An 18,330-nucleotide genomic window follows, 5' to 3' on the forward strand; every position below is an offset into this window, starting at 1 on the left:
GATCGCGGAATTTGCATACCCGGTTCCTTTTTGGCTGCGAAAGAGCGCAGCTTAGCGTCCGGGTCTGAATCGCCCCCACACTCCTCAGGACCCCAAACAATGCATGTTTTCCAGGTCTCACAGTATCACAAGTGAAATAATTAGCTCCACCTGTGGATCTTCTAAAATGTGTCAGTGAGTAATGACTACACCTGTGCACCTGCTGGGTGACCTGGAAAATGTGACCTGTGTGGAGTCCTGTGGACCAAGTTTGTGAACCTCTGTTCTAGAGGCAGGGAATAATGAGACCGTAAGAGCAAATGGAACACAAGTGTATGGGGTGGTTGAAGGAAGTGGACATGAAGGGTAGGATAGGCAAGCATGAATAGGTAAGGTATGAGGGCTAGTTTGAAGGACTGTAGTTTTGGTAGTACTGTATGAGGTAATGAGTTCCATAGGTAGTGAGTAGCACGGGAGAAGTCTTGGAGATGGTGGTAAGAGGAGACGTAAGAGAGGCATACTATAGGCAGGGCCGGTTTCTTGGCAACCTAGGCATAGCTTCAGCCTAGAGCCCCATCCTTTTCCCTTAACTAACATGGGGCGTATCTATAACGGGTACAGGGTCTGTGGTGCAACCTGCACCAATATTATCTAATACCTTTCCAAGGTCCCGCGTCAGGTGTCTCATTCCTGCACAAAATGCCGGAAAATGGCCGCCGCACCATTTTTCCGGCGTTTTGCGCATACACAATGAGGAAATTGCCGGGGAAATGGCGGCCGCGCATTCGCAGTAGTGTGCCCAGAGTCTACTGCTGCTGTGGTTGGCGGTCAGAAGCACCAGTCTGCTGCCAGGGAGAGAGGAAGGGGCCCCGGACAAGAAATGAACACGGGCCCCCTCCTCTCAATCCAGCCCTTCCCCCCTTATCCACACTCCTAGTTCAACCTCTTTGGTGGTAAGGGTCCAAAGTATAGAGGACTGTGCACAGCCACTTTTGTGCGTGCTCATTTTCTGCACATACACAGTGTAAATTCAGCACCCTAGTGCAAGGTGAATATTAGACTGATCATGAGGTTCTGATCCTTCCAATATTTAATGCAACTTCTGTAATAATACTATTCCACATCATGTGTGAGCTGCCCCAGGAAGTGACTGACTGTAGTGTGGGATGAAGAATACAGTATCTTAAATGTTTATAAATACCTCACATGTACTTTCAAAGAGGGGAAGAGGACGGACACTGCTACCTGCCTGCAACGCTGAACCAGCCAGGCATGTTATACATGAATAGAAGATCAGGGGCAAAGTACTGGTGCAGCAGCTGTCTATATACTGTAATCCGCTTCTGCTGTCAGAACCACAGATGCACCCAGGTTCATTGTGGCTAATCGAGCCACAAACGTGTGCATGCATCGCGGTGTGCACCACGATACGCTATGATGCGTCCCCAATTGCGGGAGTGCGTCTCCCATTCAATCCTAGGGAGATGCAAATGTGTATCTCCGATCGCTGGAGTGCGTCTCGCGCCATGCATGGCGCAATTTGCTGCGCTACAGGCAAAGATGTAGCTGCGCATATCTGTGAGTAGCAAAAAGATGTCTCTGTCAGAGATTTCGGTCATTTTTGTGCCCTTAGGCAGCTGCCAAATGGTATCACCGGTCCTGGCTATAGGCCAGAAGCAGAACGGAGTGATCGGGATTGGGTGTATCTTGTGACAAGGCCAGAGAAATATGGAGAGGAAGTGTTTGTGGGGGGTTTATAAGTGAGGTTGTGCAACTTGAATCCTGAAGCGTAAGGGGAGCCATTTAAGGGATTACGGAATGGAGTGTCTTTGTCCAGTCGCCACATTCAGTATGGATTGTAGAGGGGAAAGGTGGGGGATGGGAGGGCAGGTGGTTATATTACAGTAGTCCATACAAGAGATAATGAATGAGTGGGACAAGGGTTTTGGTTGCTTCCTGGGTGAGGAAGGGGCATCGTTTTTCAATGTTGCAGAGGAGAATGTGACAGGATAGCGAGAGGGACTGGATGTGAGGAGCTACGGGCACAGTCAATGATGACATAAGACCTCATACATGGGAAACAAGATGGAGTAAAGTCCAGCTGGATGGAGATGAATGGGATAATGGCATTAACATTGGGAAAAGCAATGAGCTCAGATTTGGCCAAAAGCTTGAGGGAACGCTCGGAGATCCAGGTGGAGATGGTAGGTAAGCAGTTGGACATGGCACATGAACAAAGAGGGGTCTGTGGAGGAAATATACATTTATATATAGGTGGTAGTTGAGGCTGAAGGAGCATAAGAGTTTGCTGAGAGGACGTGTGTGAAGACACAGCCTTGAGAAACTCCAATTGGAAGAGGAGAGAACCCATCAGCAGTAGAGTCACTGAAGGAATGACATGAGTAGTAGGAGGTAAACCAGGGGAGTACAGTACCAAGAAGATTATTGGAGAGAAAGGTGTCAAGGAAAAGAGACAATGTGAGAATTGTCCCTTTGTCTTCATTAAAAGTAGGTGATTGGTCACTTTATTGTGGCCAATTTCACTGGAGTGAAGACCATGGCAGCCAGATTGCAGTTGGACGGGAGGAGGGTGGGAGCAGAGAAAATGGGTCAATTGGGTGAAGACTTATTCAAGAATTTTGTAAGCAAAGGGTGCAGAGAAATGGGGCGGCAGTTGGAGAGAGCGGCAGCATCGAGTGATGGTTTATAAGAGAAGGGGAGATGGGAGCATGTTTGAGGGTGGAGGAGAAAAAGGAGGAGTGAAGAGGTGCCGGCAAGTGTTCCAGGAGAGTGAGTGGAGGAGCTTGGTGGGGACAGATAGAGCAGAGTAGAGTGAGGATCTCAGTTACAAGCGGGAAGGAGCTGAGGGTAACAGGATTGCTGGCAAAAAGGGTTTGCTGGCAAAGATCTCATTCTGAACGCTTGTCTTTAAAGTAAGTGGCAAAGTGATTCCAGGGTCACATTGACTTGGGATAACTTGATAATGATGACATTATAATGAACGGCGAGCTGAACAACCGTCTATCCACATTGCTCTGATATTTCCAGTTTCTCCTCTACTTATCGGGCTTGGAACCCGTGTGTCGCAGCTGCTGCTCTGTGCGTAATGTGCATGATTCGTACAAGTTTTTTGCGCATGTACAGTAGCAAAAATAAAAATCGCTCTATTCCTTGAACATCGGCAGTTTAAGCAGCTCTGAATGAGGCCCCTCGTGTGTTTTGTCTGTGTATCTGCTGCTTGGTCCTAATTCCCCAGAGGAGTTTGGATGAACCTCTCACCTTCCTGGGGATGCCAGTGACTCAGACTCCTGCAGAAATATAACTGCTCTCATACTGACAAGACGAGATGGAGGGTTCCAGTGAAAGTAATAGCCCTTCATAGGCATACACAGGGGGGGGGGGGGGTGCAGTTGCCTGGAAACCCCCCTCCCCAGCCCACACCATGACCACAATAAAATTAGTAAGCTAACTATATTACTAGTGCCGTATGTTCTCAGTATCACAAATGAAATAATTAGCACCACCTGTGGATCTTTTAGCGGTTTGGGTATGGGATGCCGGCGCTAAAAATCCTAACTTGGTGAAAATATGACACCTGTCAGTAAGTACCCTACCAATAATTCTAACCCTTTACCCGGCAGCCAAACCCTCCCACTATTGCCTAACCCCAGTATTACCATGGGGATGCCGGTGGTCGGGATGCTGGCACCAGGATGTCAACTACATCCCCTTTTAACAGTGGTCAAGCAGTAATAAATACACTTGTGCACCAACAAGAAGATCTGGAAAACATGCACTGTTCGGGGTGCACTGCTATAGACCATCAATGGGGTTAATTATTAATACCATATAATAATACACTATCCAGTGCATAAGGAGACCGTTATGTACATATATGTTCACGGCAGTCTACCGGTGAAGTGGGGTGGTCCGCTGGCTTGATGACTATTCGTGGTGAATCATAACATTGTGTCACCCCCCCCCCCACCCCCTCTATTAAATCAGACGGGGAACTATAGAATAGCAGAAATACAGTAATTATGCGATATATCAATTTGCAAATAAGCCATATATCCAAGTACATCTATTCTGATGGAGAACTGCTAATGGAAGTAAAGCTGCTTATTGGATAGGACATTTGCTTTTTCTACATAGTTTATCACTGACCTGAGACAGAGCCGTAACTAGGGGCGTGTGAGCCGTGCCTCTGCCCAGGGTGCAAGGCATCACTGCCTGTTTGGCACCTGCATTTGGTTCGTGGCAGCCTGGAGCTCAGCCTCAGTTTCCTGGCTCCGCCCCCCTTGTGAGGTCACATGTGCATGTACATTTATTGGAGGGGGGGTGCTTTTAGATGTCTCAAGGCCAAATCAAATTGCTTACAGTGCACCGTAAATGAGGTCCAGCAGAGGCAGCCATGTTGTGGTCTCAGCCAATGTGCATAGCAATACAGCCAGGAACTCAGGACATCTATGAGACCCCTTTATAGACAGGCAGAGCCGGTCCTAGGCATAGACAAACTAAGCAAATGCCTCGGGCCGGTGGAGGTTTGGTGCAGGCACAGCCTGGGCACTTGCTGACGGCTGGGCAGAGACTCTGGAAGCTGCTACTGCACAGCGTCCACGATCGGATCTCAGCTGACCGTTCCGATCGGGCCTGACAGCAGCAAATAGTGAGCGGGCAGCAGTGGAACAGCCGGCAATAGTTTGCAGGGGCGGAGCACCTGGACGGCGGCTAGTGGTTAGCGCCGGGCCAGCTCTGAGGCGTCACACAATCAGAATGAGCTTCTGTGTATGGGCAGAGGCTCACCCAGGACTATATATGGTCGCAGGAGGGCTGCTGCACCATGGACCTTTGCGGAGCTCGGAGTAGTGACTCACACCTCACGGCTCTGGGTTCCGCCTCCAACAATCACCACACACAGCTGCGGCCTGCCAGCCTGAGACGGGAAGAGTGGATCTGCCACCCGCGGTTTGCTGTACCTTGAGTCAAACGGCTCTGCAGGCTGCGCTCAAGCAAAGTAAGTTTGGAACTGGGAGAGGGCTGGGGTGCTGTGGTGCTCACTGGGATAGGGGTGGTGGGTGCTGATACCGTACTGTGCTGACTACACCCCTTTTCTGGATCGCACGGAGAGGGGGCACCACCCAAAATCTTTCCTAGGGCACTAATTTGGCTATTGCCGGTTCTGTAGACAGGTCAACTACACACATTCGAAGTCGCCATTTTGTGGGTTGATCTACTAGGAATAGAGACATCACTGAGGCATGAGGCACTTTGTGGTCCTTATTCTGAGTTGGACTCTGCAGTGTCCGTGTCTGCATCTGTTGTGTCTGGGACTTAATGCTGATACCGCTACACGCCCGCCCTTGGCGCACAGCCGTAAGTCTGCATGTGCAAGGACTGGGACGCCCACTTTGTCCATCTTTAGCTGCAAACCTCGGGGTCACCATGGAAACTGTCACCTGCCCCATGCTAGGAGCAGGTTCTCCTTCAGTGTATGGCCCTAATGTGAGTGATTAAGCGTCTGATAATGCAACCACTTCAGCAATGCTCCTAACACGCCGAGCGGCGCATCTCCGCGTGCCAGTATAGCCGCCTCCTCGTCACTGCCCAGCACATTTCCTATACATGTTTTGATAACGTGTTTCTGAATTGCAGCTGCACCTCTGTGTGTACACACTGTGGGGATAGTGTCTGATTCCGAGATGGACGCTAATGCGATTCTTCCGCAGATCATTGCGCATGCGTAAAAGCCACACACGTTGCGATTGTCTTGCGGTGTCGCACGCACAGAGGGTCCATTTGCAAAGTGACAGGTCATCAGCATTTGGGGGAGGCAATGGGGGGGGTTCCAGTAAAACGAAGGCGCGTTGGACCGTTTAAATGGCGTTACGTGGGCATGCATAAATTAGCCCTTGCAGTCTCCTATGTAGCATGAGAGCCATCTGCGTGTCAGGAGAGCCGCCGAGTCTGTGGATAGTCAGATCCGCTGCAAGGGCAAGATGGCCGCTTGATGTGCATCAATGTTAACGATATTTCTACCTCAGGGTCCATAGAAGGTCCACAGGGTGACCTTGGGTACAGGTGATGCAGAGTCATCCGGGAAAATCTCTCTCCCAGGATGCAACGTGTCTACCTCTATGCCCCGCCCCCTGCCAGAGGCTCCCCAGTTTCGTTGGGTTCCTGGCCAGAGTCGGGTTATTGAACACGTAGTGGGGCTGTTACAAATAGCCCCTGAAGTATGAAGATTAGAAGAATACTTTTCTTCTAGTGCGGACAGGTCAGTGGAAGTTCGCACTGCCTTGTTATCACCCCGTTGGCGCAGAGATGCCGGTACTGATCTGAGGAGCACAGCGGGCCTCTGGGGTCTTGGCTAGCCGGGACCCCGGAGGATCCCTAGGCAGCAGGCGGACGCTACAGGGCATTAGGTAAGCGACACGCACTGCGGTGGTGTGCGCCGAATTGCAGTCTTTTTCCTCCTGGGCTGGGGACTCCCTGGGGTTGACAGCGTGTGGAGCCAGGCACTGAGTCCTGCGCTTCCACAAAGCTGCCCGGGACAGCGGGATGGAGTTTTGCAGAACGCTCCACCATCCTAGGGGTTAATCGCTGGCCAGGGGAGGCAGCCTGCCCTGTTTTACAGATGGCTCCTCCACGCTGCACAGCGCACCTTTCCACCATGGTCTGGCTGGGCTGTGACAGCTTCTTTCTTCCGGCTCCACCCCCCCTGAGTTCTTTGGCGGCCATTTCTCCTGGCTGAGTGTTGGAGATCTTGGCGGGCGGTGCGGAGTCCGGGTGCCCCTACATACCTCTCCTCCTGGTGGTGGTCAGTGTATGTAGCGCCTTGTCCTACTAGACGCCAAGTCTGTAGTTGACCAGTAAGTGCCATTAAGTGCAGGTATTGTTATTATTCTGCATTGTCTGCAACTGTATGCTAGCGCTGTCTGTCTGAGTATCTTTCTGTACTGTCAGCCATTTTGCTATCCCTGTACCTATTCTGCTATTCTGAGCCATAGCACTGGTGTTGTGCGGGTGCAGCTGAAGTCGCAGTCTGTGACCTTACTATGCAGTCACATCTATAGTGTGGTATCCTCTTCACTATGTCTGGCAGTGATAGGCCTAATTTGGCTCCTACTAATCTGTTCTGTAAAAAATGTACAGCGGTGTTCGGGGCGGGGGACATAGCCTCTGAGGAGTTAGGTTTGCGGTGTTATACCCCTACAGGTCCCTCTGTGGCTTCTGCCGCTCAGCAGGAGCTGCCATGGGAGTGCTTTAGAAAAGCACTGGATGGCCGTTGCGGGGCGTTTGGCAGGCCCTCCTGTGTTTCCACAGTTCAGTATTCAACAGCAGCACCTTTTGCCAGCGCAGAACCTGCTGCAACCATCTGCACCCATGCAGGTGTTTCCCCCCCAGTGGATTAATACATTTCCCACTGTGTTAAAAAATGCGTCTGAGGTACGGCAGAGTGATGCACCCGTCAGCAGACCGGCTAAAAGGGTCTTGCTGTCTTCGCAATCTACTGTGTGGGATGAAGATGATGTGTCATCTGATGATGGACCTCTCCCCGATGAGTCTGACTCTGAGCCCCCTCCTCAGGAGGCAGAGGTCAAGTCAAAAATATATATTCCAGGTCTGATACAGGCTATGAAGGCAGCCCTGATCATTGAGGAGCCTCCCGCGCCTAAGTCTAGGCATGCATATTTCATGGAAGAAAAGGTGACTGAGACTATATCCCGTTGTCTGACCAATTGGTGAATCTTTTGGAGGTAGCATGGAAAACACCAGGGAAGTGTTATCAGCCGTAGAAGCATCTAGCCTCTGCTTATCCTTTTGCTGAGAATTATTTTACCAAGTGGGAGACTCCACCGGTGGTGGATTCCCATGTCACGCGCTTGGTAAAAATCGCGATGCTACCTATGCCTTCCATGTCATCCCTGAAGGATTCTACAGATGGGAAGGTAGAGGTCTGCCTTAAATCTGTTTATTCCTTTTCGGGGGCTGCGTGCAGACCAGCTATGGCCATCTGCTGGGTGGCTCGGGCCATGGAATGTTGCGCTAACAGCCTGGAAACATCTTTAGCCCCAAATGCTACCAGAGAACAGCTGAATCTTGTGGGAAACATCCGAGATTCTGCTTCCTACGTAAATGAGGCAGCATTGCATGTCAGCTTACTAAATGCCAGGATTTCCTCGGCGGCCACTGCGGCTCGACCACTCTGGGTGGCTCCGTTCTTGGAGGGCTGATGTGGAATCCAAGAAGTGGTTGGAGTGTTTGCCTTATGACAGTAAAGTCTTGTTTGGCCCTGATTTGGACAAGATTGTGAATACCTTAGCAGCAGCTAAGTCGGCTTGTCTGCCTTCTGCTCCAGCCTCTTCGGGGCCTCGGACTCCATCCTTTTGGACCTACCAGGCCCCAAGTAATGCTAGAACTCAGTCCTTTCCCAGGCCTTCCACCGCCAAAAAAGCTGCCAGGCCTAAGAAGCAGCCTTGGAGTACCAGATGTCCGGCTGCCAATCCTGATGACAAGCCCTCCTCTTGATGGTGCGGGCCTTCTCCTGGGGGACCCCAGGGTGGGAGGCTGACTTCTCCAGTTCACCCAGTGCTGGTGTCACACTACCACGGATTCCTGGATGAGGGAAGTGGTCTCTCTGGAGTATGCCCTCTCTTTCCGCAGAAGGCCTCCCCATCAGTTCTTTTGCACAGGACTTCCGAAAATCACAGACAAGGCCTTGGCTATTCAAGAGGTGGTACACATCATGCTGCAGGCAGGGGTCATTGTACCAGTCCCAATGTCCCAAAGGGGCACGGGTTATTATTCCAGCCTTTTTCTAGTCCAGAAAATCAAACGGTTCTTACCGTCCTAGCCTCAATCTCAAGTCCCTGAACAAATTCCACAGGGTATCCAGGTTCAGGATGGAAACCCTATGCTCAGTTATACGGACTATGGAACCTGGGGATTTTCTGGTGTCTCTGGATATTCAGGATGCATACCTGCATATTCCGATTGCTTCAACTCACAAACGTTTTCTCAGGTTTGCTGTGTCACAACAACATTTCCAGTTTCGGGCTCTGCCATTTGGCCTTTCAACTGCACCTGGGGTGTTTACAAAGGTCATGGTGGTAATGGCAGCCCATCTGCGGTTGCAGGGGATCTGTCTGTTACCATACCAGGATGACCTCTTACTACTAGCAGGGTCCCCAGAGGTGCTTTACCACCACCTGCAGCTAACGATATCTGTGCTTCTGGTACATGGGTGGTTGATCAATTGGAAGAAGTCCTCACTGATTCCGTCTCAAAGGATGCTCCATCTGGGAGCTCTGTTGGATTCACAACAGCAAAGGATTTTTCAGACAGCAGAAAAGATCTCCACTTTGCAGATGCCTTTGCAGTCGCAGAGTGTCAGTCCACTCAGCAATGCAGTTACTGGGATCTATGGTGTCGACGTTCAACATGGTGGAGTATGCGAAGTTTCATTCCCGCTCTCTGCAGAAATTGATCCTTTCCAAGTAGGATGGATTACCTCATCATATACGGACTCAAACGATGGTTCTCTCTCCAGAAATTCACCTGTCTCTGACTTGGTGGCTACAGAAGGTCCACCTCTCCAGGGGGCGTCCCTTTTGGATATCGGACTGGGTTCTTATGATGACGGATGCCAGTCTTCGGGGTTGGGGCGCAGTAACAGGTCCACACTCCTTTCAAGGAAGTTGGACCGCAGAGGAATCTGCACTACCAATCAACATATTGGAACTTTCGGACAGTTTTCAGGGCCCTGCAACAAGCCAGGCTGCTGCTTCAAGGAGGAACTCGAAGTCAGGCGGCAATGGCAGAGGTGTCACGCATTCTGACATGTTGATATGGGCGGAATGTCATCCACCAGCCATATCGGCGGTATTCATTCCAGGAGTGCTGAATTGGGACTTCCTCAGCCGTCACGACGCGCATCCCGGGGAATGGTCTCTTCACCAAGAAGTGTTTCAGCTCCTAGTGGACAAGTGGGGCCTTCCAGAAGTGGACCTCATGGCCTCTCGCCTAAATCACAAGCTGCCGCAGTACGGGTCCAGGACAAGAGAAGCCAGGGCTCTCCTGGTGGACGCTCTGTCAGTCAAGTGGACTATCCAGTCTGTGTACCTGTTTCCTCCGTTCTACCTTCTTCCTCGTGTTCTTCAAAAGTTTAAGCAAGAGGGAGGCATGGTCCTGCTGGTGGCTCCAGCGTGGCCCCGACGCCCCTGGTACTCAGATCTTCAGAGTCTCTCCATCGACACTCTGTTGCTGTTGCCTCAACGTCTGGACCTGCTGTCTCAAGGTCCTTGCCTCTACCTGGATCTGGGTCATCTGTCTTTGATGGCGTGGCTCTTGAGACATCCCTCCTAAGGTCCAAGGGTTTTTCCGGCTCTGTGGTTAACACCATACTCAGAGCACGTAAACCTGCTTCTGCTAGAATTTACCACAGGGTATGGCATACCTATTTTGAATGATGTCGCCCAAGGTGTTTAGAATATCCAGAGTTTTGGCTTTCCTGCAGGCGGGTTTGGACCTGGGTCTCCGCCTTGCTTCACTGAAGGTCCATATCTTGGCCCTTTTAGTGTGGTTCCAGTGTAGGATTGCTCCTCTTCCTGATATTTGCACCTTCTTTCAAGGGGTCCTTCGTATCCAGCCTTCCATTGTCCCTCCTGTAGCACCTTGGGATTTGGCCGTTATCCTTAGGGCCCTCCAGGGCCCTCCCTTTGAACCACTGGGCTCAGTGGACCTCAAATGGCTTACTGCCAAGACTGTTTTTCTTCTGGCCATTGCTTTGGCCAGAAGGGTATCCGATTTGGGGGCTCTCTCTTGTCGTTCCCGATTTCTGGTTTTTCATCAGGACATTGCGGTGCTTTGGACTCGCCCTGGTTTCCTACCAAAGGGGGTCTCTAGTTTCCACATTAATGAGGAAATTATTGTGCCAGCCTTTAATTCTCCAGGCCTCTCGGCAGGTGAGGCCTCATTGGATGTGTTACGTACCCTCAAGATTTATGTGGATCGTTCCAGTTCCCTTCGGAAATCAGACTCCTTGTTTGTACTTTATGGTTTCCACAAGAAGGGATGGCCAGCCAATAAACAAACTTTGGCTAGCTGGCTTCACATGATGATCTCTGAGGCTTACACTCATGAGGACCTTCCTGTGCCGCCCTCTGTTACTGTTCATTCTACTCGGTCTGTGGGCCCTTTGTGGGCAGCTCGTTGTGGTGCCTCGGCTGTACAGCTTTGTAAGGCGGCCACATGGTCTTCTCTCCAGAACTTTTTGAGGTATTACCCTTTTGATACCTTTGCTACTCAGGATGCTTTCTTCGGGCGGCGGATTTTCCTTTCCGCCCTTGAAGGTACTGCTTTGGGACATCCCCAAGGTCACCTTGTGGACCTTCTATGGACCCTGAAGTAGAAAAGTAGAGATATGGTAAGAACTTACCCTTGTTATCTCTTTTTCTATGAAGTCCATAGGGTCCACAGGGTGACCTTGGGTATAGGTGATGCAGTGTCATCCGGGCACCTTACACAGTTAATTTCTCTCCCAGAATGCAACGGGTCTCCCTCTTTACCCCGCCCCCGGGCCAGAGGCTCCTCAGTTACATAGCAAGCCAAGTCTGGAGGAGGATAAAAGAGAGAGAAGAAAGTCTGGAACACTCAAGAATCACATTCTCACACAGTAGAAGACTGAAAACCAGTGACCGGAGCGAAGCCCAAATGAAGCACAGGTGCGTCAGGGCGGGTGCCCTGTGGACCCTATGGACTTCATAGCAAAAAAAAAAAGAGATAACAAGTGTAAGTTCTTACCATATCTCTACTTTTCTACTTCAGGGTCCATAGAAGAGATAACAAGGGTAAGTTCTTTCCATATCTCTACTTTTTAACGCAGGTAAGCCACATTGTACACAGATGAGATGGCAGTGGCGGGCGTCCTTATGCTCGGGTAAGCTTTAGAACTATTAGCCTATTTTCGCAGCTGCGTTCCGTGCAAAATCGCAGCTGAAATCGTATTAGCGTGCCTCTCAGAGTCAGGCCCTATGCCTCATACCTCAGTGATTGCAACAGTTCCTAGTGAACCAATCAGCTTAATATTGATGTAGCCCCCCCAGAGAATGTCTCCTGCTACTATTTTTCGATGCAGAGTGTTACTTGGGCCCACGTTGGTAGCAATAGTTATTATCTCTTTGGATCAGCCAAGCTGGCACAGGTAATGAGTCACATTAGTACTGTCATCATACGGCAGCGTTTTCTACAAGCCAGAGGCTCTGCTGCAGGAGATTCTGAATTATTAAATTCCAATAACTCCCAAATCAGGCGATCCAGGCGACACCTCCTGCTCTGCCCCAAACCAGAGGGACCGTTTACATCTGATTATATTGGAGAGTAAGAACCAAATAAATCCTGCATTGTACTTTCTAATCATACAACTCGGCCAATAAGGCTGGATTTATTGAGAAGGAATTTCAGCAGCAATTTCAAGATTGCAATATTGGACGTTTAAACAACGTGGGATCGATGCATAAAATTCATTAATAATGTATCGCTCAGTCTCGCTGGAGGAATATGTGCACGTTTATATCTCAGTATGGCCACGCTTGCGAAAGGCCAGCTCGTAGCACAATGACAGATATTAAAAATAAAACTCTAATGGAAAAGACACAGAGGAAATGACCGGTGACCCCAGAACCGTGAACTCTTGTTATTCCTTTAGCTTAGTTTATACGTATTTTTGGGAGGTAGGTTCAGACCCTTGGAATAGATTAGGGAAAAATACAAAATGTCGTTTTTCTACATTGTAAAAATGGAAACTATAGGAATTATAGGGAATTCCTCAAAGTCCTTCAGCTTCCCCGAAACTTTGGAGCTTTATGTATTAGGTTGTGTTACTGTATAATTGTGGGACACAAGAGGCACAGGTTCAGCTGGTACTGTAACTCGTTATATTGTAGCACATTTAACATTTGTATACCCTAGAAAATCTATAAGGTTGATACGAAAATGTATTTAACTGTCTCTGGAAAAGCTTATTCTGTAATTCCTGAGGTAATGGTTCTTTGTGCTATGATTTATATATTGGGAATAGTCATATAGTAGAATTTTATGTGTGTGTTATTTCAGTTTGTTATTTAATGGTGCGTACACACGGTCAGATATAACAGGACGATATAAACAATAACAATATCGATCAGAACGTTATATTTCATATCGTCCTGTTTTTGGCCCCTTCCATCCCCCAAACGATGGTCGATGCGCAGCCGCGGATGGTCGATATCGACCATCGCCCGTGCATGCAGGCCAGCCTGGTTGATATCGACCAGGTTAGCCTGGTTACTATAGGCATGGGCGCCGAGAGGGTAGGGGAGCGGGTACAGTTTACCCGGGCCCGGGCTTGCTAGAGGGGCCTGGCGTCGCCCCCAACCCCTTCCTCAAAGCAGCTCAGCACAGCAGCCGGAGCAGTCTCCTATGGCTGTGGGGGGGAGCGATCACACCCCCCCCCTGCTTAGTGCCGGGCTGGGGGGCTTACAGCGCCGGGGAGTGGGGCTATGCGGTGCTGCAAAAGTGGTGTTTTGTTCTTTTTTTTTTTTAGGGGGCATGGCCACACCTCTCACGATTAGGCCACGTCCCCTTCTTTACCCTAGCCCGGCCAGGCTCTCTATGGCCCTGACTATAGGGACCCGCGATCACTGATCGCGGGTCGTTATAGTCGTTTGGGGGTTGGTGCGTGTGCTTGATGTTCGATATCGAAAATCCAGCGCATGCAGGACGATCAGACAACAATGTCTGATTGCTCCGTGTGTACGGAGCTTATGTGAAGTGAATCCAATGCTAGTGTCAGCCGCCCCTTGTGCGTTAGCGTACGCTGGAGAGAGCACCTCTTTCATTGTCCGTTGGCCTACGGCCGGTGCAGTGTTTACTTCTCAACTCCGTAATAACATGGCCTCTGTGGCTACGTCTCTGCGACTGAGAATGCCGACGTGTTCATTCACACGCCACCGACGCTCCCATAACACGCCCCTGAGATGGACACTTCAGACCACCTCCCAGTCACCGCCCAGGAACTCCCATGGTTTCTCCTCACCATTCCTAGTGCCAGCAATCCTATCCGCAATAGCGCATTTGTGCGCACACTCAGGGTTCTTCAGTATTTTTTTGCACATGCGCAGTAGCAAAACATCGGCCCTGCGTTCAGTTTCCAACCAGCTCTGAATCTCTTAACGGGGGGGATACTTGGTGGTGGTGGGTAATGCCATCTTTTGTCTCCCCATAGATGCCTATGGGCTTCTATCGGAAGAGTGCTGTGAGAGCGATCCCTCCCAGCACCTGCTGCGCAGCATGCGAAAAAAGGACCCCAGGGGGACTTCTGGGTCATAGACACAGAAGCCCCTCATTCGCAAACGGCCTGTCTTACCAAGATAGCAGTCCTTTGCTTTGCTCGCCATGCACACTGGCATTGACCAACAGCGGCAAGCATGCCAAGAGCGATGGGATACATCCCACCCCGAATGCGAGGCGCAGGGGCATTTTAAGAGAGGAGGGGACCCGTGTGCAGCCTCCGTTTGGGCCTCCTCATCATTGTCTGGCACTGAGCGCTGTAGAATCTACAGCGAATGCGCCGGTCTCTGGGAAAATGGTGCCAGCACCTATTTCCTGGGGACCTCTATTTTGCGCATGCGCAGATCACTGGGAAAATGTCCGCCGCCATTTTACTAGTAAGCGTTTTTCTGCTCGGCGCTGCAGAGCAGCACTTCGGGAATCGGCAGAGAGGTAAGTATGATTACCTGTGGGTGCAGGGCGTGCGGTGTGGGCCCCCCTGGACCACACTTTGCACCCATTGTAAAGACGCCTATGGCGATGCGTCATACATCCCACCCAATGTATCAAAAGATTAACAGCAGAGAAAACAGAGAGAAGTGAAAAGCGTAACACAATTTATTAAGCTTTTAGTTGGTGGGTAACACAATCTTGAGATGACGTTACCCTATACCCGGCAATGGGGGACCTCATAGCCAAAAAGATTTTGCTTCCTCCCCACCAGATAGGACTACTATGCAGCATGGAGATGTGACCCTTTGCCAGCAGTGTTAGGTTACCAGTGAAGGAGAGAAAACTCTGACAGCGAAGCCCCGGATTGGTAAATTCCTCCGCTAATTGAGTCTGTAAGGCTGTGATTAGTGGCAGAGGCATATCTATAATGGGCACCCTGCACCCATATTTTTAATACATTCCTCTCCGGAGTCCCAAGACGGCGGTATGAGCGCTGTAAAAATCACCTGGAAAATGGTCGCTGAGGCCATTTTCCTGGTGTTTTGCGCAGTAGGGAAATTGTGGGGAAAATGGCTGCCACGCCATTTCCCCGGTGACCTGTGCATGCGCTGTAGACTCACAGAATAGTGCCCAAAGTCAACTGCTGCTGCGCTCAGTAACCTTCCGGCCACCGTCTCTGATTAGTGGGGGATACAAATTCTTAGTGCTGACTAAATAGACCCCTTAATCTCAGTCTTACTGTCGTTCACTGTTAACTCATTCTTTCACTTATTCATTCTTCTTCTCTCTCATTCTCCTACTGTCATTCCATATCATCCACATGCTTTCCCTCATTCACTCTCCTCTCTCATTCTCTTACTGTCATTCCCAATCATCCACATGCTTTCCCTCATTCACTCTCCTCTCTCATTCTCTTACTGTCATTTCCTATCATCCACATGCTTTCCCTCATTCACTCTCCTCTCTTATTGTCATTTCCTATAATCCGCATTCATTCTCTCATTTGCTATCCTTCTCTCTCATTCTCTTACTGTTCTTATCATCCACATTTTTTCTCTCATTCACTCTCCTTCTCTCTCCTTCTCTTACTGTCATTCCCTATCATCCGCATTCTTTCCCTCATTCACTCTCCTCTCTCATTCTCTTACTGTCATTCCCCATCATCCACATGCTTTCCCTCATTCACTCTCCTCTCTCATTCTCTTACTGTCATTCCCTATCATCCACATGCTTTCCCTTATTCACTCTCCTCTCTTATTGTCATTTCCTATAATCCACATTCATTCTCTCATTTACTATCCTTCTCTCTCATTCTCTTACTGGTCTTATCATCCACATTTTTTCCCTCATTCACTCTCCTTCTCTCTCCTTCTCTTACTGTCATTTCCTATCATCCGCATTCTTTCCCTCATTCACTCTCCTCTCTCATTCTCTTACTGTTCATGACTATCAACCGCATTCTTTCCCTCAATCACTCTCCTTCTCTTACTGTCATTCCCTATCATCCGCATTCTTTCCCTCATTCACTCTCCTCTCTCATTCTTTTACTGTCATTCCCTATCATCCACATGCTTTCCCTTATTCACTCTCCTCTCTTATTGTCATTTCCTATAATCCGCATTCATTCTCTCATTTACTATCCTTCTCTCTCATTCTATTACTGTTCATAACTATCATCCACATTTTTCCCCTCATTCACTCTCCTTCTCTTACTGTCATTTCCTATCATCCGCATTCATTCTCTCATTCACTCTCCTCTCTCATTCTCTTACTGTTCATGACTATCATCCGCATTCTTTCCCTCATTCACTCTCCTTCTCTCTCATTCTCTTACTGTCATTCCCTATCATCCGCATTCTTTTCCTCATCCACTCTCCTTCTCATTCTCTTACGGTCATTCCATATCATCCGCTATCTTTCCCTCATTCACTCTCTTCTCTCATTCTATTACTCATTCCCTATCATCCGCTATCTTTCCCTCATTCACTCTCTTCTCTCATTCTATTACTGTCATTCCCTATCATCTGCATTCTCTTTCATTCACTCTCCTCTCTCAGACAGACAGACGGGCATGATACAAATGGGGAAGACAGGGAGGAGGGAGCATGTAGTAGCAAGTTAGGATGAGAGCTGGAAAGCACTGATGAAGTAGTGGGTCTTGAGAGCCCGTTTGAAGGATTGTAGAAAGGTGGAGAGTCTAATGGGGAGAGGGAGAGAGTTCCAAAGGTGGGGGAGCAGCACGGGCAAAGTCTTGGAGGCGGGAGTGGGAGGAAGTAATTAATTGGCATGAGAGGCAGTAACATCGGCCCCAGATGCACAGTTAAGGAAGCCCAGACCTGACTCAGGAATTGCTAACTTCTGAGCATGCTATGACGCTATGAGCACTCTGGAGGTATCGCAGTGGATCATTTATGCACGCCCCTACACCGGCATCGAAATGCATTGGCACGCCTGCGTTCACACGGTCACCACCCACAAACGGCACTTCCTGTCAATCACTCTGTCGTCCATCTGCATAGCCTCTGTGTACGCAGTTCTGACTGCAGCGTCTGGCTTGCACACTGCGATGCATGCACAGCGCAAATTAATCAACCAATTGCGTGCGTATACGCAACTGCGTTCATTGCTAAATCAGGCCCTCAGTCTCTTACTGTCATTCCCTATCATCCGCATTCTTTCCCTCGTTCACTCTCCTCTCTCAGGGCCTGATTCAGTATACGCACGCAATTGGATGATTAATTTGCACTGCGCGTGCATCTGTGTGCATGCGCAAACTAGCAATTGCGATGGGAACTGCGTCTGCAGAGGCTACGCAGACCCATGGCAGAGTGAGTGACAGGAAGTGCTGTATGTGGGTGGTGACGGGGGGGGGGTCGGCTGCACGCAGGCGTGCCAGTGCGTTTCAACAGCGTTGCATGGGCGTGCATAAATTATCCACTGTGGTACCTGATGCCTCCTGAGGCCTTATAGCGTGCACAGAAGCAATTCCTGAGTGAGTTCTGGGCTTTCTTACCTGTGCATATGGGTCCGATGTTGCCGATGGTTTCGCTATGTTGCCCTAGTATACGGATGTGAGTAAGGGGAAGTGGGCGTCCTTATGTCAGGCTGCGATCGCAGTGCGAATGCAGACATTTACATAGCACCGCTGATATTAGCACCTGCGTTGCGTGCGTATAAGCAGAATAGCGATCTGTAGTGAATCAGGCCCTCAGTCTCTTACTGTCATTCCCTATCATCCTCATTATTTATCGCCTCTTATTTTCTTACTGTCATTCACTATCACACTTATTCTCTCATTCATTTTATTTTTACAAAATTATCTGATCATTCACTTCCTCTCTCATCATATCTACATTATTTCTTCATTCTATGTCTCATTAGTTACCACCTCTTCATTCACTATCATCTTCTTATTCTCTCCCCATCCTTCTCTGCCATTCCTCCATTCCTTCTCTCATTCCTTCTCTCATTCCATCTCTCTCTCATTGTTCTCTGTGATCCTTTCACTCACTCTATTGAGACTTTGGGCCTGATTCAGAGCCGCTCGTAAGCGGCCGCTCGTTCATTCCGAGTGATGTTTGCCCAACT

This window comes from Taudactylus pleione, unplaced genomic scaffold (genome assembly GCF_031769625.1).
Source record: "Taudactylus pleione unplaced genomic scaffold, aTauple2 ptg000586l, whole genome shotgun sequence".
NCBI lineage: Eukaryota > Metazoa > Chordata > Amphibia > Anura > Myobatrachidae > Taudactylus > Taudactylus pleione.